The following is a 239-nucleotide window of genomic DNA, read 5'->3' as shown; positions in this document are numbered from 1 at the left end:
AATTTTCTTCACCTTGCTCATTACTTGCTCCAGTCACGGCATTAAAATCTCCCACTAAGACTGCAGTATCACTACCGGAAATAGCTTCAACTGCCTCTTGTAACTTGTCATACAACTCACCAACCTCCTTTACTAATGCACTTGTGACGTGTCCTAAATGAGCTCTCAGTCTCACTGTTAAGATTATGTAATTTGCTTATTACTCAGTTAAAGTTCTTTCGAGAAGGGTTTATGCCTTT

Source organism: Penaeus monodon, chromosome 21 (genome assembly GCF_015228065.2).
Source record: "Penaeus monodon isolate SGIC_2016 chromosome 21, NSTDA_Pmon_1, whole genome shotgun sequence".
In the NCBI taxonomy this organism is placed as follows: domain Eukaryota; kingdom Metazoa; phylum Arthropoda; class Malacostraca; order Decapoda; family Penaeidae; genus Penaeus; species Penaeus monodon.
Note: the sequence above shows the minus strand (reverse complement) of the source record.